Genomic DNA, 26303 nt, shown 5'->3' with positions numbered 1-26303 from the left:
GACTGCTATCTGTGCAAGACTGCTGCCGTAATTAGACTTTCCCTTTACCGGGCACAGGTTCGCCCAAATAAACAGTTAAATCCAACCACGAAGTTTTCTGTCTTTGGCCACGTCACGACCCCGTGACAATATTCTAAACGGCCGACCCCATCCGCAGCGCCCACCAATGTTGCTCAAGACTCACCGTTCATTCTTGTGCAATTGTCGTTAAAAAATCAATTATCGCGCATATATGAGGCACCATAACAATACCTATATGTTCTGTGTCTACGCCGTTTACTAGGAAAGGCATCCATATGATATTCTAAGGACGGTAGAGTCTATCACGCTGCGCTGACCATGCAACGCTTGCATGAAAGCCAAGTGTTCCCAATGCTTTGCTAAGACGACACGGTCGTGGCACCTACCCGTCGCCTTGTGTTCTACACCTTATCGCCTTCGAGACGGTTGTGCACGCTGTGGGCACGCATCGTTTTCCAAGATGACTGCCAGATAGCGCTCCTGTCTCACGTGTGACGTGACTTGGTGCGTTCGTTCGCCTCCGCTGCACGCTCGAGGCATTTTAACGCAGCGCCTACAGATTACCATTCACTGATTTTCTTGCGCAGAACATCAAGTAAACATTTTGCTCAACCTCTCCAGACGCAAGAGTATCGTCTTTCGACGAGATTTGCAGATTCACATGTAAATACGGGCCCAATTTCTTATTTAGAGTGTAGCTCACCGGGCACGTAGCTCACCTTTTTTCAACTGTCCGAAAGTCTATAAAAAAACAAAAAAACACTCGGAGCGGTTTCAATCTTCTGACCTCGCAAGCTTAGGCCTGCCTAATGCCCTCAATGACCCTCTTTCTCGAGACGTTTATCCTTTCCCAACTGTCTTCCTCTCTCACTCAATTTTGACATTGTGTTAACTTCGAAATTTTCGCACTGTACGAGTTTTTCTCATTTCGAGTGGTCACAGTCCTACTTTGACGTTTTCGGTCAACTGACGAGCTGCGCGCATCTTATTTGTGAACTAATCGGTTACTTCTATGTGATTGTTACGTTTAGCGTGTACGTCGCGGGTGGTGTGAGTGCGTGAAAATCAAATGCGAGAAGTTTCTAACTGCTAAAGAATAGACAGGTGCTGCCTTTAAGGCTGTATCCTATTTTGTTGCCGTTTGGAGTAGTAATTACAACCTTGGTATATACGTACTAGTACTTACATCTACAGTTAGCCTAATGACGTAAAATAGTGAATGAAAAGGTGACGAGTCAATAATTTCCTATTCCAGAAAGTGGCGAAAGGCAAGAAACATCGTACGAAAGTAATGACGTGTTTGCAGTACTCACCACCAACTTGAAGTGCTAGACCCCTACGACTCTTGGCACTGCATTCATACACAATCATAAGTCCTAGCGACAAACCTGGCCATAAAAAAGTTTGTGTTGTTGGCATGTGTTGCTTTTGTGCTGTAAACAGTACGTTGATTCATTTTGATGGTTAATATATGAGTTTTTACGAGGTACTAATCGATGGTACTTGAAATTCAATATTTGGTCAACCCGAAAAATGCCATACTTTATAAATATTGGTGGTTTTTAAATTCTGTGGTTGCCGTGTATTCCTCTATGCAGCACAGTAAATTTTTTAAGAGTAATTATGCACTATAGTTACCTTTTTTGTCATCTATAGACTGAATTTCCGTAACATAATTTCAAATAAAATGAAGCATACTATATTGACTTCAATAGTCTCATTTGAATCAAAGGGCTGCTACTTATAAACGTCACACATATCTTGGCAGTTCCACTTCTAGGCTATCGAAGGGTGCATTTTAAGATAGTTGCTCTTATAATTTTAGACATTCAGCTTAGCAGTGCTCCGCTGTACGAGTCCATGGTCTCACTATAGCTTTGGCGAAGACAAAGATATACAGAAATAGCAACGAACAAATAGTTTCATTGCGAAATAGCACATAGCCTCTCAAGATGAGCCGAGTTAGATTAAGGTCAATTTTCATTTTATTTGGCAGTAGTCTGACGAAACGCTGGTCAGTCATTGCAAATTAGTTGGTTGATTCGCACTTTGTCCCCACAGGTTCCAAATGACCTTTTTTTTTGTATTCTCAATATTCATTGAGACTCAATGTACGTATGTCGAGTGATGTTCAAAAAACCACGAGATCAAAGAACGAAAAGAACGGGAATGTAACAATGTGCCTGTTTCGATAGGATTTTTGGTATCGTATTCCGTCCCTACTATGACTGCCTCTTTTGTGCGTGCCTCTACTTCGATAAGCCCCTGCAGTCCCTGTCGGTTAGCTTTGTTAGAGAAGTCGTTGTTACCATGGGTGCCGGCGCATCCGTTCCGGCATACCGGGACTGATAAGCGCAGCCGGGTGTCCGGGCTTTGCTGCTTGGTGGCACCCGTTTCCTCCTGCGCCAGAAGCCACGTGTGACGGCTGACGAGACGGCCACAAGGCACCCCCGGTGGACTACACGCGTGAGTATCTTGCTGACTGAATTCAGCTTAATTCTGTTCAAGTGAAGCTGGAATTACAATGGCATGCAGATGATTATAAGGCTCACTTTTAAAAGCACCGTAAAGGCAAACTGAGGTAATTGGAGCAATTTTATTTTTTATTTGTGGCTACAACGTAACGCACTACTTGGCTTAAAACCCATTAAAAGACAGCAAAATCTTACAAGCATCTCTAATGTTTAAGGTTTTAGAACAGCCGGCGAAAACTTCATATAGGTGTTTTACGGACAAGGAACGTAATGAAGCATAATAAGGTAACTTTTATCGATAGCTTTGAAATGTAAACTCTGTGTTCTTTCATCGCTGCACTTCAATACACAGTTTAGCTTCAGGCAGCCTGCTTCAAATAAAAGCAATATCTTTGGCTATATGATTTGTTATCATTTAGTAAAAAAAAGTCAAGCATTTTCAATAGCCACTCTTTAACCCTTTCTTTACCTAGTTATTGAAGAGAAAACAATGAAAACTGTCGCTTTTTTAATTTGCCTGTTCAATCTTACGCGCCTTTTAACATTTTGAAGCTATTCAAACACACTTTATTCGCAAAACACACCATGATACGACTATATTTTCTTTTATATAAGGAGAAGAAGCTCTACTGCATGGCACCACGGAAAGGATCTTATCCTCTCCCGTCTACCATGCAGAAACGTTGACGAATTTTAACGAAAGGAAGCACAGAGATGCGAGTCTTCCACTGCTGATACGTCAAGGCGGGTCGTCGTCCGAATCCGATGATTTAGAGAAACTATATTGCTATGTGTGATAGCGGTCGTAATCACAGGGGGATTGAGCGTCTTCATTTCACGAATCTTCGGCAAACAGTATAGACTTATTTTCCTGAGCTGGGCTGCTCTGGTGTGCGCGCACTGTTTACGGAGAAGACTACACCATTCTTTAGTAGTGTTTTGTGAATCAAACCACTTCTAAATCGAAACACACATTTCAGTGCGTTTTTAATTTCCTGCCACTCTATCCGTTGAAACCTAAGAGATCAGGATAGCTTCACTGCAGAACCCCGAAGAACTTTTGAGGTAGACTAGTTAAGATCACCTCCAGTAAAAAAAGGGCTATTCGCCAGCGGAACTGAAAGAGAGCTGCAGCGGTTTTCCGGGGAACGTAGATATATTTGATGCAGTAGAGAGAGATAACTCTTTGGCTTGAATAGCTGACTGTAACTCTAAGAGCTTATGCGCAGGTTTGCCAATGGTGGCTACTTTTTGCGAAATTGGCGAATTTGAGAGCCGCGTACTGACCTAAAATTAGGAATGGTGAAGTGGCAAGTTTTTTGGTGAATTTCGGTTTACGTTTCCACTGAATTATGCATTCTACGCTCAGCGTCTTTCTAACAATTGAGGAACATTTCCTAGATCTTTTTTTAGACTCACATGTAAAAGTCCCATTTCTTCCACTCTTCAGTACGTCAGTGCTTTTTTTTTAAATTAATCTAGGTAACGGGAGTGCTGGTGCGTCCCCCAGCAGCAGCCTACTTGCAAAATGTAAGTCAACCGATTGCTTCGAGTGCCGTGAGGATGCAGTATGAAACAAAATTCTTTAGGGTGTTTTAAGCTTCTTGAAAGTTTAGCATTTAAAATGGCTAGACGATAGTTAGGTCACGTGTTCTGACCATTGCTCCAACGTGTCTGGGTGGCTTGTCGACTTCATCACTGCAGCGGTTTCTCCTAACTCACTAAATGAAGTTTATTTTGTCAATAACCCATTTTCGGTCTCACCATGAAGTCACCTTCTCTAAGCAGCCTTCAGCAACTTCAGTGAAGCTAATGGGTAGCGTAAGCTTGACCACGCAGAAAGCTTGGTGTGCGCATTGTGAAGGTTACACTGTACTTCGAAGACGTCATTTCCGTTTTTTCGGTCTTCAGCAAATTGCTGTGAATGGATGATCATGAGCGTTCCATTCACAACGGGTGCAGCCCGTGCGCCACAAAGTGCATCTCGCGGCTAGTCGGAGAACCAGGTGCACCAAGCCAGCGCCTCCTCTAACTTTTTTCAGTGCCCGGGTGAACGCTCTCTTCAGGCCGTCGAGCACACTCTCCTCCTCCGCTTGCCGCTGCCGCATGGTGGCACTGCGCGAGTAGACTACAGGAAAAGAGTGGTTACTTGGGCTGGTTGGTATTGTAATTTTTATAGAATTATACTTAGAATTAAACAAAAATAACGGCAACACGTATTATGAAGCTCGCAAATTCGTGTTTCCATGTGAGTTAATTTGCAGTCGTGCTTCTTGACGGCTTCACGTATGCGGGGAAGATAAAACGTATCACGAACATAGCGGCGTGCTGTTTTCACCGGGCTCTGCCAGGCAGTGCTACCCGTTCAATAAATGCGTTCGAGTTTCATAGCATTCGCATTTTCTTTTCTTATTGAAGCCACTGAAACCCCATGTTTTGCATGCCTCAGTACATAATACTGCTGTGTGCCACTCTGCATATCTGACAGAAATAAAACAGATTGTCTTTTTTTGTCATTCCTCTTTAGATACAGAAAAACACGCCATTCCTTTTATGAATTCACCTGAGAAGACTTGTTTCTTTGTTTGTAGCCTGGAATCCATGGTACATACCCACTCTGGGGGATTGGCCAAGAAAACATATAGTATCCTGAGAACGGTAACTGCACTATTGCTTACAAAAAAAAAGAAAAAATATGTAGAACAAAGACATAAAAGAAAAACAAAGATTCAGAGAGTGTGAAAAAGTAAAGCAATCACTAATATAATAATTATACTTTGATTTTGGGAGCCGATCAGACAGCTGAGTGTGCCAAACCCGATTAATTTGGGTTGTATGTCTCATATTTATTGAAATTTCAAAAATTACTTCCTGACTGTTCTTTTTCAAGTATTTCTTAAAGGGGGCCCTATGTTTAAATACGTTTAATGTCTGAAATGACATTGCACACTGCATTAAATAAATCTCTAAAGCGATTTTCCAGAAAGGAGGCACCAAAATTCACAACAGATTTTGTGGTTTAAATTAAACTTAGCTTCGCAAACGGAATAGCTAGAAGTATTTTTCTAATTACTGCGTAGTTACGACATGAGACAAAATAATGTTCAGTAGTTTCCGATTCTGCACAAAACATACAAAGAGGGGAGAGTGTAAGACCAGCTCTGTGTAAATAAATAACTATTGGGGGATCAGGGTGCCGTAATCTGGAGACAATAACTTCAAGTTTTTTTGACGAACTGCACAAACATTCACATGGAAATTCGAGATAAGTCAAATGCAAAAACTCTCCTTGTTTTCTTCCAATTCAATTCACTAAGTGCTTTTTACTTCCCTGCGTGATATTTCTGCGCCCAACATGTTTTTCTTACTGCCTCAAGGATTGGAGACAAGCCTAGCTTTCTGCCCCGCAGCTGGTTATGCACTGCCCAAATTATCAGCCCATTTCAACCAAGCGAAGATGTTATATGATGCCGTCAAGTTACGTGACGTTCATATACGTCACAAACATTTAATACATGTGACGTCATATAATGACGTTCGCACGTAGTGATGATTCTTTGCATCACTCGTGTTCACGCCGCCGACGCGAGGAGACTCCGGACGCCGCCGGTGATCAATTTTCGCATTTGATGAGACATTTCTAGCTGTCGCCTTAATTCACTGTACGGCTGTATCTCCGTGAAATTGCAAGTTCCGCTGGTGTTCGGGGGAGCGTGCTCGCATTAATCAGGCAGACCATTTGGTCTCCTAATAAACCTACGTTCTACACTCTAGTATGTAGCCATCATTTACAACCCGGGTATTTTATAGACTATGAGTAGTGGCGGCTGAAGACTACCCATCATGTTTTGCAACATGGCAATTGGAATCACTAAAGAGCAGTGCGCTGCATCCGAACAGTCAGCAAATGAGTCTAGCAGAAACACTGCCTTACGATCACTGCCGTGTGCGACGTTTACATTACGCCCCGAGGCCGAACGGTAACCCATGGGCTCCACGCAGCCACTTCGTCTCTACTCTGGTTGCTACCGAATTAAGATGTCAGAGGGAAGCAAAAAAAAAAAAACACCTGAGCAGCCGAATATTAAGGCTACGACAATTCGTCCACGAATACACATACAAGCTGAATCAGCTGACCACAGGCCGCGTTTTTTATGCCTTGTCACCTTGGCTCAAGCTGAGAGTCGGTGTCAGACTTCTGAGTTTAACAACGCCTCTTCAAAACACAGGCAATGATCGCAAAAATCTCTGCATAAGGAGCTGTTTTTGTCTATTTAACGATGATTTCATTGCTTAAGCTCTCACATGGTGAAGTCACCTGCCGTAATTCCTCATTTTCTGACACTTGCTTTTTTCTCGGTTGCAACACATGTCAGGCTTTGAGAAGCAAATGGATAATGACCTATATCCCTGAAAGCAGTCTAGTGACATTTTGTGCTATTTGGTGCATGAACTCCAGGCTTGCGCAAAATGTTCTACGCCCCTGGAGAGAAGCAAGCATCGGGGAACATTAGGCCCCCAAGCTCCTAATATTAGCTCCTGGCATAGACTTCTCTCAAAAATCGACTTTCAGTTAGCCAAAAAAGCAACTCAGTCTAGCGAACACCACGGTGACAAAACGATCTTCCGCAGATTACTTGCATGAGCTATCTGGCATCAGCCTTGCTAGCAGATGACGTGCAAGTGCCTAGATCAAGCAGTCACGAACGCCTCAAGCCTTTGAAATGAGCTGAGTGCCTAGAACAAGTGCTTCATGATTCTCGTTTCCCATTACACCTTGAACAATGCCATTACAGCCAAAAACCGAGCCGTATAGCAGCTTCGAATGCAGCCGCGGCATTCGTTTGCGGGAGAGACGACGCGGCGGCATCTCTACTCCAGCTGCGGCATCTGGCGGCAAAGCACCGCACTAGCACTAACAGCCGCTACCCATTGAAAAACGCTCCTTCGCCCAAGCACTGGAAAAAATAGAGGAGGCGCTGACTAAGCACTCCCATAGGAAACCGGAGAAATGAACTGGTAACGAAAAGAGTGAATATAGTTTAGGGTTTTCGATAGTAGTGTATTTTACGGTGCTACACCTAATTTGCGGTTTTTTTTACTAGGCATGACAAACACATCAAGAGTCACGACTTTAGGGCAATGTTTTGAGAAAAATGGCGACATTTGGTGGCTTCCTGCTCGTTGTTTGGTCACTTTTGCTTGAAAGTCAGTGGCATCTCTGCTTATGCGTCAAATTATATTAATTTTTAAAGAAAAGAAAAACAAGCTTCATTGTTTTATTCTGTGGAGAGATGCGAAATGATATTCGTGGAAAAACATTGCACTCCGTACGTCAAATCACCGCAAGACTAAACGTTCATTCAGAAATTATTACCAGCCTTCGCATTGAAAGTGGAAAACCCTGAGGCATAATTCAATATCTGAGGACTAAACACTATGAATAGAGCATAATTACAGAGTCATCGAATCTCAAAAATACGAGTGAACGCAGTGATCTTGAGGCTGAAATTTCCCCACTCTCAACCCCACGATGCCCACTGAAAGCGAAACAACTTCCCCATGTTTTTTTTTACAAACCTGGTTATATAGTTCCTCCGTTCCTATGATTATACAAACAGACATTTTCTGATCTGCCCATTTAACTATCATCTAGCCGTTCTCACGCTTGCTTTTTTCTTAGAATCCAGTCTGCTAGTCTTTATCTTTTTAGCCCTGAATTTTTTTCAACAAGCAGATATTTTGTTTCTCGTAGATTTGTAGTCACTACAACCTAAAGAAACGTGGCTCTGTGTACTAAATACAAGAAACCAGGACCTAATTGTTGTAACGTGAAATGTCGTGAATGTTAACACATTTATTTATTTAGCCCTGTTAGTGCAAGTTCTTTTTGTAAAGCTAACGAACAGCAACCACGTATTAATTACAGCGCATGAACTGCTCAATAGCAAGTCTTCGTGCTCGGGATACACAGCTACTCATCGCACTTAAATGACCCCCATCTACATATTGAGCGATTTGGAAGATTCAATATCATAAAAATTAGCATATCCTACTTCGCGGCTCATAATTAATTCCGCCCATATTTTTTTTGTTGTCTTTCTCTGCAAGTGGCTCCTACTCAAGGGAGGGGATTGGCCGATTATAAGGTGGTGGTGGTGATGATGATGATGATGATGATGATGATACTTGTTACTCTGGCGCAAACCCACAGAGGGAGTCGGCCAAGAACCGGGCGGCAGGAACTTTAAGTAAAAAGCTTATGGTTTTAAAAACACAAAGTAATTTTGGAATTTAATATTTGGTTGTGGCGAGTATCATCGTTAACGCATTCCGCCATTTTGTTGTCTACTTTGCGGAGTTCCGAAAAACCTGACGATAAACAATTATTACCTTTGCTTGCACAGATGTTTTGAGAAGAGTTAACACCTTTTTGAGTTTCTGACTGTTTTGTGTCACATTTGGCTGCAAAAGTGTTTCATGTATTCAAAAATGGCCAGGTTGGTAACGATTTATTTTTAAAGTAAATAGCGCGAAAAACGAAAACAGAGAAGTAGGAGGACACAGGACAAGCGCTGACTTTCAACTAAAAAATTATTGAATAAATATCGTATATATACAGTTATTCACGCATGCTCTTGCACGGCGACAAAACTAAAGAAATTAAATAAACTAAATTAAATGCTGCAGACACGAGGCAACTTGCGCTCAGAACGTAAGTGGCGATAATCTAGAAATGATAATTCTTTATCAAGGAGAGCGATTGATGGTTCACCGACGCAGTTTTTGCCTGCCTTTAGAATTGTGTAGGCTTCAAAAATTATACTTGTCAGTTGGTCACGGTGGCGGAAAAGAACCTTCGTTCTCAAAAAGTCTGGGTTGCATCCACAGTCTCGGCAGTGGATGGCCAAGTGTGTCGAAAGTGCGATACTCCGAAGGGAATTTCGGTGCTCCCTCAGTCTACAGTTGACCCATAGCCCCGTCTGACCAAAATAAACGCATACGCACAGGAATAGTACGCTGTACACAACTCAAACTGCCCACTCTACGAACATAATTTTGTGACTATTAAAGCATGCACTCCTCGTCAACAGAGCGTTTTCGACGCGTTTCCGCCCCGCCGCGTAAACACTGCCGACCTTATTCTTAGCAGCAAAAACCACTTCAATGCCATGCCATTCACCCACCTTTTTAAGTCTATGTGGTAGTTGGTGAACGTAAGGATACACGACATTTTTTTTCTTTTTCTTTACTTTGGCTTATGTCGTGTAACCTTTAAGGTCACTCTTTAAACTACACATAAGTTTATCGCAAGCCATTCAAACGACACCTTTCAGATGCAGTCCCGAGACTCTACCAAATTTGCTTTCCGGAAAAAAAAATGTCGGCATACCATTCTGCTTTTCCTGTCAAATTCAGTAACCATAAGCTCCAATTTGTCCTCCTAGTCACTCATTATGGCAGAGCAATGAACCAATCACTGAAGTGTTTTCAATATCTCTTGTTCCTGTTCCCAATGAAGGGCTCGGAATACCCCCAATTAGCACGTCATGAACGGCATTGCAGGGACCGTGTCTCCTTGGTATCCTTTGCCTGTAAAAATTTTATCGTTTCCCTATGGTAGTCTTTAGTAGCTGTTAAAGAACCACTTACTTCGTCCCCTATTTTTATACATTAAAAGCGTGTTGATTGGCACTCAAAAGAAACTATGATACTATTCAAATAATGTGGAGTTTGAATTATTGGGCAAGCTGTAGTTTTTACAGACACCACGCACTATTGTGCGGACAGAACCCAGACAAGCCACCTCAGGACTCGTTCCCACCAATTAGGCGATCCTACATGTTCTTGGCAGGTGATTTTGTAGAAGTAGTTCATTTTCTGACAGCGAACAAAAATTATTGGTCTGTAAGTGATACGCAAGAAACAAGCAGTGACTTTCATGCGCAAGAGCAGTGAGCCCCAATTAAAAATACAAAGCCTTTTGTGCTCTAGAACACGTTCATTTAAATGCCCGAGTAAACACACTCAGTTGAGATGTGATGCGTAAAGGAGAGGCAACAGGTGCGTACCGAACGTGAAGGCGCTACGACGCTGCACGAAGAGAACAAAGTCACCCGAGGGAACGCACATCAGCCTTGTCGACGCAGGAGATTGGTCAAAAAAAGGCTCGCGGAACGCGACCTGAGCAGTGAATAAAAATCCCAAAGGATGAGCTGGCACTGTGCGTTGGGGTTCTGAGCTGCGAAGACGTGGTAATCCAGCGTTGCTACAGTGACGCGAGCAGCATAGCCACTCGGTTCTAAAGGATGTCGGCATGAGAGGAGCGGAAAGTGGCCGTTGACCCCGGGTGTCCTGAGTTAGGCTGCCCGGACTGGCCGCTCTCTTACCAAACTATTTCTGGTGAACTTGTAGCTTATCCCACTTCGCGTCGGGATGGTAGCAGCCCACGTCAGTCAGCAGAGTGGACTCGTCAGCAGGGAAGCCCATGAGGAGCTAAGCCTAGTCTTGCGAGGCCGAAGATTGAGACGAGGACCAAGACACCGGTGATGAGGACGAGCGGTTCGTTCGGCGGAATCAACCGATGGTGATCGTATAAAATCGAGCAGCCCGTCAACGATGAAGGACTCGATTAAGCGTCCACAAGCTCGGTATAAGTCGACGTGGAAAGGCGACGAACTTTATGAACATTGTATTGTTGAGACGCTATATTGGCTTAGTACTAGCGGCTAGGGCTAGTATCAGGCATTGACTAAGCAACAGTCAGTTTGGCTTGACCATGTAGTAGCACAGATCATTGAGCTAGATGGTATTGGTTTACCATGTACGCGGATTGTTATTGATTTATCAGCGTTAGTTGTTTATTGAGTGTTATTGAGTTATTATGCGTTCAATACTACTTCAGTGTATCGGTTTTTTTCCGTTCAGGTTATAAAGGTTGTTTGTCTTGCCACACCCATCTCCTGTCTTTCTCAAATCCATCCTTCGCAAGTGCTTCAGAGATAAATTTGTGACATTATACTATTTCTTAATCTACATAACTAGAACAATATTTAAATTGTCTGAGAGGACAGGGCTAAATGTAAATATTTTCTGACAGGGCCTTGCCACCCATACACCAGCAACTGCATGCAGAAAACACAACCATAAAATTGTACATGAATGTCAAATGCTACACTTGTTTTACACATATTAAACTAATGAGTAATTTGCGTGATCATTCTGGGCTCGTTCGTGCAATGAGGCACAAAAGCGAGGTGACTCCTAATTCAAATTACCATTGTAAATACGAACGTGTTCAAATTATTGGTTGTTTCTTCCCATAAAATACGCAGGGATGTACCAGAACAAGGGCTTCAGTTCAAAATAAATGTAATACCCAGTCAAAGAAGTTGTAAATAACAATTTTTACAGCATATGGTTCGTAAACATACTTATTCCGTGGTTTGAGATTTCAACTAGATGAAACTTTTTTCTCGTAAACTATGAACGAATATATTGACACGTGTGTATATGAAAAACGATAGAAATGTTTTGTAGATTCGATATAGTGGGTCAGACGGTTTTCGGGACGACAACAAAGCAGGCCTCTTGCTGTACAGGTGATCCTGGACACGCTCTTTTCACTGCTGTAAGTTGCTGTCATCTTATGTTCGCGTTGCACTGCGACACTGGTAGAGGTGCTGGGCCGCGACGCTGCCCGATGCTTCACACCCCTAGTGGGAGCCGTTCATCCAGCCCGGACGGGCCTATTGCAACCCCTATCTATTGATTTAGTCGTCGGCTACGAGGTCTTCCTCCAGACTTCTACCTCTCACAAAAGCCCTCTACAAGACATTTAGAAATGACTAACAGCAGCTCCCAGTCTGTACTTCTCGGCACCAGCCCTTCAGCTCCATCCCAGGTAATGTTTTTTCAATCGCTGAAGCCTGAACGCTTTGGTGGTGGCGCCCACGTAGAGGTAGAATACTGGTTAGATCATCATGACCGTGTTGCGAAGACCAACCGGTGGTCAGCTCAGGAAAAACTCTGCCGGGCCTACTTTTATCTTGGTGACAGCGCTCGTACTGGGTACGAGAACAGAGAAGGCAGCCTGTCCACATGGACCAACTTTCACCAGCAGACGGTTGAAACTTTTGCCAATGTCGACAGACGTGACCATGCCCACAAACTACTAGACCTAAGGGTCCAAAAACACTGTGGCGAAGCCTTCGAACAGTGGGTCGCATTTTCCAGCGCCTTCTAGTGGGCACCCTTTTCGTAAAAAGAAGAGCAGCTCGTGCAGAGAGTCGGTCCCCGCATTTGCTGTCGCTGTTGCGCATCAGCGCCGAGTGCCAGCCAATAAACGTCTTAACAATTTGGTGGAGAGTGCTGTGCCCTTCAAACACCTTCGGTTCACATTCGATGCCCTTGTTGCTTCCATCCCGCACCAAGCCTTCTACCATGCACCAAGACGCCGCTCAGCAAACGCTTCCTGCTGAGTCGACGCCATGTTCCGGTGTCCTCTGCATCTGCGACTCTCCTGTCTTCACCGGTGCGGATGGCACCGACGTCGAGGACTGGCTTGCCATGTATGAACGCGTCAGCGTACCCAATCACTGGGACGAGGCAGGTAAACTCGGCAACTCATTTTTCTACCTCACGGGTGTGGCCGGGGTGTGGGACAGCAACCACACATCCAATTTCCCGACTTGGTCCGCCTTTAAAACCACCGCCGTCGACGTGTTCAACCGTCCTGCTGTTCATGAGCTGCAAGCCGAACAGCGGTTACGCGAACGAGCACAGCAAACCGGTGAGTCCTTCACAAGTTATATCGAGGACATCCTTGACTTGTGCAAGGAAGCGGACGCGAACATGTCAGAGGCTGACAGAATCACGTATGTTCTAAAAGGCATCGCTGAAGATGCCTTCACCATGCTCCTGGCCAAGAACCCTAGTACTGTGGCAGAAACCATTACACTATGCCAAAGTTACGAGGAGCGGCGGCGGTAGCCCTTGATGACCCGTCGTTCGCCCTCACGTGACGCTGATTTTTCTGCCTTGTCAACAGTTCCTGACCACACAGCCTTGCTCGCCGAAATCAGGTCATTCGTGCGGGAGGAAGTTGCCCGCCAGGTCTCTTTACTGGCTTTTTGCTTCTCCACAACATGCTCAACAGCCGTCAAGGACACTTTTGCCTCCCCTCCGCCAAGCGATTCAGCAGAAAATTGCGGAAGTCGTTGCTGAATACCACCAGCCGCCTCCCGTATCTGCGGCACTCAACTACGTCCAAGTTGTCGCCAGGCTGCCCCCACCGATTCCTGTAACTGGCCGCCTAGGTAACACCAAAACCATCGCCAGGCCCCAGGCCTTCGGAGAAACTGTGCCGCCTCCATATGCCGACGTCATCCGCGTGCCCCGAGTGCAGCCCACTATGCAGTCATATCAGCAGCCGGCTCGCACATCGCGTTCTGCGAAATAGATGGGACCCGCGAACCGACGGCGCCCTTCTGACAATTTGCTTTGCTTGTGGTTGCGCCGGTCACGTAGTACGCTATTTCAATCGTGTGCAGCAACCGCAGGTCGCCTCCAACTTTCCCAGCTGATCGAGCCGCTTTTATGACCAACCGCAGCCTATGCCACCATCGTACCGTTGTCACTGTCACCTATGCGCCCACGTTAACTCGAAACTGACCAGGAAACTACTCGTTGCAGCCCACGAAGCAAGGGCTGCGACGCTGTCGAACTGCGGAAGCCCTCAGGAAAGCCCATCTAACGTGATAGATGTGCATGTGGATGGTGTTCGTGCTTCTGCTCTTGTAGATACTGGAGCCGCCATATCCGTCATGGACGCGAAACTTAGCTGATTACTGCGCGAAGTGACCACGCCATTTTCCGGTCTCTCCCTCCATACAGCCAGCGCCCAAAGCATTCACCCTACAGTGATGTGCACAGCCCGCCTCATAATTCAGGACGTGATAAACGCCATTGAATTCATCATAATTCCTTCATGCTTTCACGGTGTCACCCTATGATGGAATTTCCTCTCCCGCCACGACGCCTTCATTCATAGCGCACCAGCAAAAATAGAGCTCACACAATTTTCTTCTTTGACGCCAGCCAACAGTCCATCTGCTCCAATCAAGTTACTCGTCAGAGACGACACGCAAGTGCCTGAAATCTCGTCCGCGGCGGTGTTGGTCTACTGCGCAAGTCTTTCCGACACCGCTGCACTCCTCTCGCCATCTCATCGTCTTTTCACCAGAAAAGGCGTGCTGCTTCCCTTCGTGGCCGTGCAAGTCACTCACGGCTGCATCACTATTTTTGTTTTGAACTCATTCCCGTACAGTGTTACGTTGGTGCGAGGGGAATGTCTCGGCAGCGTGGAACCCATCGAAGACGCACAAGTCATAGATTAACCCGTTGACACGCACTGCCAAAGTTCCAGTACGCTTAGTGCTGTTTCTATATCTGCTTCATCATTCCCTGACGTATTCGGTCCCTCCATTCCCGACAACCTTACGCCGCTCTAGCGTTCCCAGCTTCTGAGCCTGTTAGAAGAATTCCGCTCTTCTTTCGATGTCACTCAACTTTCTCTCGGTCGCACACCCGCCGTTACGCGTCGCATCGACACAGGCGCATAAACACCACTGCTGCACCGTCCATATGACGTATCCCCCACAGAATGCCGTGCAATGAACGAGCAAGTTGACGAACTGCTTCGACGCGATGTTATTTGACCCTCTAACAGCCCCTGGGCGTCTCCTGTCGTTCTCGTCGCGAAGAAGGACGCTTCAGTGAGGTTCTGTGTAGACTACCGACGCTTCGACAAGATCACTCGTAAGGACGTGTACCTACTACCACGGGTAGATGACGCGATTGACAGCCTGCACGGAGCCGAATCCTCTCATCCCTCAATTTGCGCTCAGGGTACTGACAAGTACCTATGGCTGAGGACGCTCTACCGAAGACCGCTTTTGTCACCCGCGACGGCTTGTACGAATTGAACGTCTTACCGTTTGGGCTATGCAATGCGCCCGCCACCTTTAGCGCATGCTGCATACCGTTCTGCGTGACCTGAAATGGCACACGTGCCTGTGCTACCTCGATGACGTCGTCGTTTTCACTGCGGACTTCTCCATGCATCTTCAACGTCTGCGGCATATTTTAACGCGTCTGAGAGACGCCAGTCAGCAACTGAACCTAAAGTGCTGATTTGCAGCTTCGCTGCTGACAGTACTCGGCTACGTCCTGTCCAAGGACGGAATTGTCCCCGATCCAGCCACGCTTCGGGCCATAACCTAGTTCCCCAAGCCGACATCTGCCAAATAACTGCGCAGTTTCATAGGACTGTGTTCCTACTTTCGGCGCTTCATTCGAAACTTCACGACTATCATATCGCCACTGGCGAAACTCCTCGGAAGTAACGGGCCTCTCCATTCGTGGTCAGCACAGTGCGACAACGCATTCACGATTCTCCGTCGTTTGTGGACATCACCTCCCATACTCCACCACTACGACCCTACGAACCCTACAGAGGTACACACGGACGCCAGTGGTGTCGGCCTGGGCGCTGTCCTTGCGCAGTGCAAATCAAGGTTCCCGGAATATGTCGTGCCGTATGCAAGCCGTAGGCTTACAAAAGCCGAGACTAATTACACCTTCACCGAGAAAGAATGTCTGGCAATTGTCTGGGCCCTTACAAAGTTCTCACCTTATTTGTATGTTCGCCCGTTTGATGTCGTCGCCGAACATCACACACTATGCTGGTTGTCGTCATTGAAAGATCCCTCACGCCGTCTAGCCCTGTGGGCACTTCGCTTGCAAGACTACGACATCCGCGTGCTGTACCGCAACGGAAAGCAACATGCTGACGCCGACGCCTTGTCGCGCTCTCCCTTGCCTGACGACAATGCCCACAATTCAGCGTCTCACCTTGCCACTTCTTACATTAGCATTCATGTCATTGCTACTGAACAGCACAAGGATCAATGCATTGCCTCACTGATAGACTTGCTGGCTGATCCATTCACTTCATCCACTCGCGCGTTGCTTCATCAAGCCCTCCATTTCTCCGTTCGCGACGACCTCCTCCCCCAACGCAATTACAACAGTGATGGCCCCCAGTGGCTACTAGTTATACCCAGCAGTCTGTGCTCTGACATATGCGATTTTTTTTTCATTCTGATCCGCATATCGCGCACTCCGGGGTATCGAAGACTTATCACCGCATTTGCCAAGGGTACTTTTGGCACGACATGTACCGCTACGTGCAGATATTCATTTGCTCCTGCATAGATCAAAAGCGCCGCAAAACTTCAACGCACCTGTCGCTGGTAGGTCTGCCACCTCTACCTTGCCCTGCCAGGCCGTTTTGACGCGTTGGCATCGATTTATGAGGGCCACTCTCACTAACGTTGGCTGTTAACCGCTGGGCCAATGTCGCTGTAGACAACCTCACGCGATACGTCGAAACTGCCACTCTCCCCGCTGCTACGGCGAGCGATGTGGCCTCCTTCCTGGTCCAACAATTCATGCTGCGACACGGTTCACCTCAGGAACTGCTCAGCGATTGAGGCCGCGTCTTCTTAACTGAAGTCGTTGAAGCCATTCTCAAAGAGTGCAACGTTGTTCACCGCAAAACTGCTGCTTACCACTCGCAGACGAATGGCCTGACCGAACGCTTCAACCGTTCGCTCGGTGACATGCTCTCCAAGTACGTCACCACCGATCACACAAATTGGGTTGCCAATCTACCTTTCGTGACCTACGCATATAATACCGCCCCTCAAAGCACTACTGGCTTTTCACCTTTCTTTTTATTATATGGAAGGCACCCGTCGCACACCATCGACACGATACGTCAGTAGAAGCCAGTAGAAGTCAATTACCTTCGTGGTGTGTACACGTCACCTGATACCAAATATTGTATATGTCAAGCTAGTGACACGGCCGCGAGCACGCTATGAGCGTACCATGGATTTATGTTTCACATGAAACGCATATCATGATTATCATGTTTACACATGTCATTCTCCTTCGTCGTCCATTTACGTCACGTGATACCAAATTTCGTATGGGGAACAAGCGAAACGGTCGCGAGCAAGCTATGAGCGTAGCTTGTAATATTGTTTCACATAACCCACATATAAAGATTATAGTTTTTAGACGTGTCATTTGCCTTCGTCATTTATTCACATCATGTGATACAAAATTTGGTATATGTGAAGCAAGCGATAGGGGCGCGAGCGCATCATGAGTGGTATTTTGTGATGTTAATACATGAGACTCCTGCCATGTTTATCATTTGCTCGAGAAGTACTTTAGTTAGGGCTAGTTGGTTTCTATGTGAGCATGTTTATCATGTTTGCAGAAGTCATATACATTTGTTATTTAGTGACATCACGTAACACCAAATTTAGTATATGTGAAGCTAGCGAAACGGCGGTGAGCGTATGATGAGCTGGCAGGTAGTCATAATATTACATGACACGCCTGCCATGATTCTCATGTGTGCACCAGGCTTGTTACGACTTTCACTTCCTCCACACGATCAAGTTTAAACATCTTTCCAACAGACCGCCGCAACCGAAAGGCCGCGCCAGACATCGGTCCGAAGACCTCACTAAATCCTTCAATCGGTAGTAGCGATGGGCGGTGTGCACAAAGGGCATTGACGTAATCAACGTGAGCTTATGACTTGCGCTTACTGGGAATTCCTCGTTCAAGGGGAACAATTGCAAGCCCCTATCCCAATCACGAAAGACGTTCCGCGGGGTACCCAGTCTTTTCAGACAGGGATAAAGACACGCTGCTTCCTTCAGTGTAGCGCGCGCGTGGTCCCGGACATCTAAGGGCATCACAGACCTGTTATTGCTCTGTTTCGTGCAGCTAGGAGCCGCTTGTCTCTCTAAGAAGGTTGTAAGTTGCTGGGAACCGCGCAACTATATAAAAGGCTACAGTCTCGCTGGTTATCGGAATTAACCAGACAAATCGGTCCAACAACCAATAACAGCCATGCACCATCATTCACCGAATCAAGAAAGAGCTCTTAATCTGTCAAATATGTTTGCCTTCGCCAATAAATAACGTCCCATAATACCAAACTTCGTATTTGAGAAGCTAGTGAAATGACCGCGAGACCACTATAATTGTGGTATTTTTTCGCGTTATTACATCACACTCATGTCACGATTATGATGTTTTCACCAGTCATATGCATTAAAATTCAAACTTTACTTCAACATCAAGATAGACATTTAAAAATTCTAACAGTAAAGCTCTGGGGTGAAAGCAAAAAGCCATCTCGGCTTGATAGGGGCTTTCGCAACATTGAACAACACAGCAACAGCAACAGTTTTTACACTATCTAAAAGCAAATATTGAGTTCAAAACGAAAAGTAGGAACGTTATATTACGGGCAACTCTTTAGTGTTAGCAACAGTAAGTGCCACATCATGTGTCGACCATAATTAGGACGCGTGTAAGGGATCTTCCACTCTCAAGTGGTTCCTGTGATATAGGAGCACGTGTAGGGTTTCAAACGCGCTATATCAGCGACAAAAGAATCACGCTTCCTTCGAGAAGTACATCACTACATTAAAACTGAATTGTACATGTCAGATATTTGTTGTAGATTATAAAGGCTTCGAAAATTTGTCTCGTTTGCTCATCGCGTGAAATACCTGCAATTAGGCGCACAGCTCTTTTCTGTAATCTATACATGCAGCCCAAGTTCTTTTCGCTTGTGGTGCCCCACACAAAAAGGCAGTAACCTAATGTAGATAAAAATAAAGAACTATATAGTAGGAGTTTATTTTCTGCGTCAAGCCCCGCCGCGGTAGTGTAGGGGCTAAGGTACTCGGCTGCTGACCCGCAGGTTGCGGGATGAAATCCCGGCTGCGGCAGCTGCGTTTCCGATGGAGGCGGAAACGTTGTAGGTCCGTGTGCTCAGATTTGGGCGCACGTTAAAGAACCTCAGGTGGTCAAAATTTCCGGAGCCCTCCACTACGGCGTCTCTCATAATCATATGGTGGTTTTGGGACCTTAAACCTCACATATCAAATCAATTTCCTGCGGCAAAAGGAAACGAAAACGGGATAGGACACCTTCAGTACGGGAAACTTTAGTGCGAATAAGATGAGGTTGTTCATTCCATAGTTTTCTCTCATTGAAAACTACTCCTAGCATTTTCACCTGATGCTCAATATTGATGAATTCGAAGTCAATCCTTAAGGCCAAATCCTAACTTACGGGCTTGTTTTTGGGGCGAAAAAAGAAACATTTCGTTTTTGATGTGTTTATAATTAGTGAATTTGTTTTGCTTCAACTGTTCAGCATTTCTAAGACACCGTTTGCTTTGATTTCAAGTTTATTCAAATCCTGGCCCTTAAAAAGTAAACTGGTATCATCTGCATAACTAATCGAAGTTGTATCAATATCGACGTTCACCAGGTCTTTGACGCATATAATAAACAGGAGAGGACCAGGGATACTGTTTGGGGCATGCCATGAAACCGCTTTCTAAAACTATATGTGTAGACATCATGTGCTACCTTTTGCTTTCGGAGCACCAAATATGTTTTGTTGACATTTAGAAAGCTTCCCGAAAGCCATAGTGTTCTAGTTTTATAATTAGAGTTGTATGCTAATTCTTTCAAAAGCCTTTGAAAAATCCACAAAAATTTCAAGTGTATATATTTGTTATTCAAAAGCATCGAGTAATATTTCCTTTTGAAATATTAGAGCAGTTTCTGTGGAGTGCTGCTTTGTAAAAGCAAAATAAGAAGGCGTGATGGTATGGTGCGTGGTTAAGAATAACCCTACTCGTTTATGAAAAGTCCTTTTAACTACTTCTGAAAATACACCTAGAAAAGAAATGGATCTTTAATTCGACATGCTATGTTTTTGTCGCCTTCGAAAATAACCGAAACTTCCGCCGTTTGAGAACGACGAGGAAAGGTGCTCAATTAGAAGATTAGATTATTGACGTTTACTAATATAGGCGATATAACAGGAATGACGTGCTTGACAGCGTGTATTGCGAGGCCGTCTACATCGCAACACCTGCTAAAATTTAGCGACATGAACTCAGTTGTAACTTCGTGTGCATATATTGATCGGAAACACAAATGCACTATTGTCTATTTGCGTACCCATGAATCATGCAAAGCTATTATCATGCGAGCTCTCCCAGATAGAGGTCAAGAATTTATTGAAGACTTCAGGAACATCCTGGGAGAACGCCAGGGGGCCACGGAGTGCAGACACGCGTGTCGCGTCGGCTCCGCAGATTTTGAGGGATTCTCGGCGTAAAATCTAAAAATTGACCAACGCTTTCTTACAGCTAAGAAAGTTGAAGTTCCACGGCACCCCGTGGTCTCACTCTCAAGTAAGTGGACGGCTGGTTTTCGGCACAGCGACCACTTTTCTGTAACACCGACAAACGCAAGGCGCTGTTCCGTCCTGCTACTGTGCATAATTCGCTTGGCCTGACCAACGGACGCTGGCATCTTGAGCCCCCTCAAGGCGGCGTCTTCTCGGGTTAATGCCACAGGATAGCTACGATGCTACGATGAGCGTGGATGGCGAGAATATCACACAAAAAGAGTATGAGAACGAAGCAGGTTGGCGCCTTGTGAACAGAAGAGGACGAGCCAACAAAGAAACCACAAAGCATGAAGCCAAAGACCAAGAAACGCACTTCTTAAGTGAGAACGCGGTCAGTATTAGGAAGAAGAAGGGACACAAAGCAAGACAAATTGTGGCTGCGAACAGGATGCCCCATCTGCCAAAGGAAGATTACAAGATAATTGTGCGCCCACGTGACTGCTTCAAGGTCGCTGACTACGGGATCAATCGTCTAAAATGCTGCGTCGCCAATGCCGCTAAAATACCCAGGAATGAATCGTGAGAAGACACGGCATGTGCCAACTCTAAACAGAACATTCTAGTGGTCAGCACACCATCAAAGGAGCGCACCGAAAAATACAGAAACATCACTCAAATAAAGATTGGGGACAAGGAATTCGATGCCAATGCGTACTAGTCAGCTCCGGAAGATACATCTGAAGTGGTGATCCGAGGAATAACACAGGACGTGTCTCCAAGAGAGATAGTGGAAATGCTAGTAACACGGAGAAATCTGACGGTCCTCATAGCCAAGAGAATGAGAAACACCACGAACGCCATCGCCCTTTTCAATGGGCATCGCGTTTCAAGTTATGTGAGATACGGCAGAGCACTGGTCAAGTGCTCACTATACGGCAAGAAAATAGACGTGCACTACCAGTGTGGACGTCTTGGTCACAGAGCTGACGTCTGCCCGAGCCCGAACGGAAGAATATGCAGAGGGTGCAGGACTAAAAACCCACCGCAGGACCACAAGTGCGAAGTGAAGCGCCAGCTGTGTGGAAAAGACAACCCGACGGCAGATCACCATTGCAAGACCCGATTCAAGGTACCGTACCTGGTGAAACGACGCTGCTGGGAACAAGTCTGACGAAAGAAAGACGAAGCGATTTACTACGAGACGGAATCAGAAGCAATTCACAGGCAAGCATGGGGCGACTCAAGTCAACGATCGGAACATCGGACGCGGGACGCATCCGGACCAGAAGCCTTCCCCAAGCTTCAAGCAAACGACAAATGCCGCTTTACGTTCACTACCACCGCATCCATGTCGAGGTCCAGACCGAGGAGTAGATCCAAGACCGGCAATACCGGGTCTCCCTGACCACTGGAGGGGGGAGGATCCCAAAGCCCAAAAGGACCGAGCAGCGTCTGTGGCACCGCGGGACCCTTCCAGGTGAGCTGGGCTGACGTAGCTTCCGGGGCACGCGTGGAGGCAGAGGCTGCTATTCAATGTAGGATTAAGGCGCTAGAGAACAAATTGGCGCAGATCAGGCAGAACAATGTTGCATTTATGAGTCAGATTAGAAAACTCAGGGAAAAAAATGGCCTTCTGAAAAACGGAGGGGTTACGCGCGACGAGAAAACCTCACAAGATATAACGAAGAAAAAAAAGCGCAGCAATGGATGGAAATGTAGCAGCCCTCACGCCCATTAAACGTAAACCAGAGAATGCTCCGGTTAAAAATGTGGTAAAGAAATCTAAAGCAGTGGCGACGCCACAAGAAAGACGGGCAATTTGCAAACGCCATGGAAGCCAAAATAGAACTGATTGAAAGGAAATTGCAAACTAAACTCGAACAACAAGAAGTTAGATTTTAGGCAAACATAGAGGCAAAAAACGAGGCGCTAGGCAAGACGATATTGCAGAAAGTGCAGCAAATGGTGGGTGATTTCGACGCCAAGCTAGCAATATTGGGATTGGAGTCAAGTGGGGGAAGGGGGGGGGGGCTCAGTTAAGACGTCTTTCAAGCCGTACGCTAGGACCTTGGTGCCCACCGAGGGATCGGAGAGCCTGTAACGCCGCCATGGACAGACAAAATAGCTACACAATTTGGCAATGGAATTATCAAAAATTTAAACTAAAACGATACATTTTGCAACAACGTCTTTAAGACACCAGCACCCCAGATGTTATAATGGAGCAAGAAACGCATGGGCTAGCGAAATTATCGGGATATAAGTCATTCGGCAGTGCTGATGGACAGACAAAGATATTAACAGCGTTGGTTAAGCGAAAACACGCGGTGGTGCAACACGACACGGAAATTAAGGCAATAAATCACATTCTTCTTGAACTCAAACCCTTGTGAAAAGCAGAGAACAGTCTTTTTGTATCAAATATCTACAGCAGTTCTAAATGCAGAAAACACTAACTCTGCACGCTTTTCGCAAAACCATCGCTATAACGAGCAACCGAGCACCAGTGATTGGAGGAGATTTGAACGCCCCGCTTGGTGCATGAGGATACAGGATCGAAACCTAGAAAGGCAGGAACTTGTAGTTGGACGCACAGGAGTAGGGCCTGACGGTCGCGACCGATCAATGAATTCCTACAAGAACAGGTACTAGCGTTTGCGCCGATACCACGCCATATTTTATGTTCACCAAAAACATACTGCACATGCAATGGACCCATAAACATGACTTCGGAAGCGAGCATTCTATACTTCAAATAACGGTGACGGCAGGGCCGCGGAAGGCAAAAGGCAGACAACTCAAACTTGTCGACTGGGACAAGTTCCGAAACATCAGAGAGGAGCCCGACCAAAGGATACAGAGTATTGAGGAATGAACGAAAAAGTTGAAACGAGACGTGGTAACAGCAACGCAAACGGTGCCACCGGAGGCGCAGCTAGAGTGTGTAGACAATAAGCTTCTCTACATGTGGAAAGCTAAGGAAGGTTTACAACGGAGGTTGAAAAAACAAAAGCACAACCAGACAGTTCGCACAAAGATATCTCAATTGAACAGGGATATAGAGCAATACGCCCAGCAGCTGTGCAGATATCAGTTGGAAGAAAAACGCATTGACATGGACAACCAGATAGAAATGGCAAAACGTGGAACATCCTTAGACATTTGTCAAACCCGTACGGGACAAGTCGGCAGAAAGACACAACATTAATCGGTTTATACAAACGTATCAAGCTACAGAGCAGGATTTCCTGAATGAAATCAAGAAAATATACATCACTCAAGCGCTTCCCGTTACACACCATGATTACACAGGTGTGGCAAACGGTGGTCTATACAACGAGATCGGTGAGGCAGAAGTTAAGGCCACCTTGCAAAAACTCAATACTTGATGAACACCTGGACTAGACGGCATAACTAACGACGCGCTACGCAATTTGGGTGACGAGTCTATAACTAAGTTTACTGAACTCATTAGCAAATCCTGGAAGACAGGACAGACTCCGCCACAAAGGAAGACGGCAAAAATTGTGTTAATACCCAAGCCCGGCAAGCAACTGCAGATTGCGGACTTGAGACCCATATCTCACACATCTTTCGGGAGGAAACTCATGGAGCACGCAATTTCGAAGAAGATAGCTACCTATCTCGAGAACCCGGATGCGCTCTCACCCACAATGATAGAGTTCAGGAGGAACCTCTCAATGCAAGATGCAATGCTACAGTAAAAACATCTAATCATAGATAATCCGAGAAAAACGACAAAGGCCATTGTAGGGTTAGATCCGACGAAGGCCTTTGATAATGTAACACATGCAACGGTGCTTAAAAGGGTAAACGATCTAGGTCTGGGACAACGGACGTACATTTATGTGCGTAATTTCCTGACGAGAAGGAAGGCAAAGATCATGACGCCTAGTTTCGAAGGAAATTGAGATGCGCAGTTCAGGTACGCCGCAAGGCTCGGTAATATTGTCTATGTTATTCAATCTGGCCCCTATTGGACTGCCGACCGAATTCCAAGCAATTGAAGGACTGCATAATATAATTTATGCAGACGACATCACCCTATGGGTGAGAAATGAGAGTAATGGGCAAAGAGAGGAAACGCTTCAAACAGCAGTCGAAACGGTCGAGTGGTATCTGGAAGGTACTGGGCTAGCCTGTTCTGCGGGAAAATCGGAGCTGTTGTTGTACAGACCTACTCGTAGAGGTCGCAAGCCAGGGAACTGCTTGCAAGATCCCGCTCATAAAGAAAAAAATACACTTAGGAACAGTCGATGGAAAAACCATAGCAATTTTTGACAGGATCTGGGTACTGGGTCTGCTCACCGAAGCCAAGGGCAACAACGGAGAAACCCTCAGACGACTGGATGCAACTGTAGCCGAAATAATGAGACTCATAAGAAGGAAAGCAACGAACCACAGCGGCATGAGGGAGGAAAATACAATAAGGTTGGTACAGGCATTTGTGATAAGCAGAATAGTATACGTAGCGCCATATTTGAAATGGCAAGTCGCCAAAGAAATCAAGTTAGACTGCATTATTCAAAAAATATTCAAACTAGCCATAGAGCTACCGATTAGCACAAGCACGGATAAACTGCTACAGCTAGGCCAGCACAATGCAATAAATGAGCTCATTGAGGCGCGGCGTACGGCGCAATATGAACGTTTCTCCAAGACACGAGCAGGAAGACAAACTAGAGCGACTAGGCATAACGTATCACACACAACACGGCGTCACAGTGGACATCCCAGGAGAGACTATGTAAACAATGACGATATTCCCCTTGCCAAAAAACATGCACCCCAAGCACAATAAGGCCAGACGAGAAACCAGAGCAAAGCAAATACAAAAAAAGTTTGGTAATGACAAGGACGCAGTTTTTGTAGGCGCTGCTCGATACAAGTGCAGACGGGGGTTTACAGCAGCCGTAATCAATATCAACAAACGTTGTACGACATGCGCGACGATACGCACCACATGTACTGAGACAGCGGAAGAGGTAGCCATAGCGTTCGCAGTAGCTCAGACAAACGCAACCGTGATAGTCAATGACTTTCAAACGGTAGTGAGAAACTTTGCCAACGGCCGCATCTCTGCGGAGGCACTACGTAATCTACATGGAGGGTGTCGAACAAGCACCAGAAATACATATATTATATGAACACCTGCCCACGCCATCGCAGGGGACGGCAAAAACGGGGCTGAACGTGACGCAGCACGAGGGCTCACCGACCGAGTTGCCTTATCAAGTGCCGCCCAAGCATCCTCCGGTGATTACGGCGCGGCGTACGAGTGGGAGTGGGAAGACAGAATGATCAGATAAAATATGACATAACAAAACATTATAGATTACAGAGGGGCATATTCCCACCCCCTCACCTAAATTAACAAAAAGACAGTGTGTCGATTGGCGGAAGTTACAAACTAGGACGTATTCGAATCCTACACTCTCGCATATAATGTATCCTGATATATACAAAACGAACAGCTAC

The 26303-nt window shown here is 45.8% G+C and overlaps 1 protein-coding gene across 2 annotated transcripts in view; it reads left to right on the top strand.

The window, feature by feature from the left end:
* The first annotated feature begins 2360 nt into the window (after positions 1-2360).
* The window catches only part of LOC119166682 (phenoloxidase-activating factor 2), a 298006-nt gene continuing 274063 nt past the window's right edge, over positions 2361-26303 (top strand). For both annotated transcript variants that reach the window (XM_037418003.2, XM_037418001.2), the window contains exon 1: positions 2361-2487. The gene's annotated coding sequence lies outside the window, so the exon portion shown is untranslated. The remainder of the gene's footprint in view (positions 2488-26303) is intronic.

This window comes from Rhipicephalus microplus, unplaced genomic scaffold (assembly GCF_043290135.1).
Source record: "Rhipicephalus microplus isolate Deutch F79 unplaced genomic scaffold, USDA_Rmic scaffold_16, whole genome shotgun sequence".
NCBI classification, from domain to species: domain Eukaryota; kingdom Metazoa; phylum Arthropoda; class Arachnida; order Ixodida; family Ixodidae; genus Rhipicephalus; species Rhipicephalus microplus.
The sequence above is the reverse complement of the archived record's forward strand: the minus strand, read 5'-3'. Positions and strand labels throughout refer to the sequence as shown.